We start from the raw sequence: 1,028 nt of genomic DNA, 5'->3' as shown, positions 1-1,028 counted from the left end.
TATTGGGTAGGGGGGTTTCTGCTTCCCTCCCAACGGCCTTTTCAGGATATCGATGCTTCATAGATGGATCTTGGAAAGTAGGGGATATGTTTGCAGGTGCTGGATGGTGTTGTACCTCGATAAATACGCCATCGCCGTTTTTTGGGAGCCAAGAATTTCCGTCGAAGCTTGTCTCCTTTACATGTTGAAGTTGAAGCTTTCCTTTGGCCGATGCGCTGCATGATCGGCCATGATTTCAGAGAGGTGGCTTTCTACACAGACTGCTCAGATTTGGTGAAGATGGTATCTTCTCCTTCCGATTGGCCAGCTTTCTCGGCATATCTAGACGACATCAGGAATGATAAGGAGGAATTTTCTTCTTTCTCTTTATCTTAAGTTTCTAGAAATGCTAATGTAAGTGCAGATTCACTGGCACGTCAAGCGCGTACATCTCCGTATCATGTTATGTTTGTAAACAATTTCCCTCCTAATTGGCTCGTTTGAGCTGATCTATTGTTGACAAAAAAAAAAGAATACAATATATTTAAAGATACAATATTATTCAAAAAATAAAAATAAAAAATATTCCCGCACGTATGTGCGGGTCTTATCCTAGTTCCATATATTGTAATAATCTATTTGAGTAAATCTCCCTAAAATTTATCAAAAATTTATACAGTAAGAAATCATCATTTGTGTATTAATTATTGCATAGATTTAGAGAAAATATTATAAAATAGTAATATATATAAATATTTAATATCTATGAATAAATATTACACATGCAATTTTTATAATCATTATCTATCTAATTTTGAGATATCTAAAAAATTCAAACAGTGACACTTTTAATGGTTAAAAAAATATTTACATTCTGTACATTAGTAATAACTTACAATAAAATTTATCCAAAATTTAATACTTGATAAGTTTATGGAAGAAAATCAATGTTGTGTGAAATCAAATCTTAAGAAAATAAGTAGTCCTTATTTATTTATATCAATACATTACTCCACGCGTTTTGTTGAGGAAAAAAAAAAAAAAAAAAC

This window comes from Camelina sativa, chromosome 12 (assembly GCF_000633955.1).
Source record: "Camelina sativa cultivar DH55 chromosome 12, Cs, whole genome shotgun sequence".
NCBI lineage: Eukaryota > Viridiplantae > Streptophyta > Magnoliopsida > Brassicales > Brassicaceae > Camelina > Camelina sativa.
Note: the sequence above shows the minus strand (reverse complement) of the source record.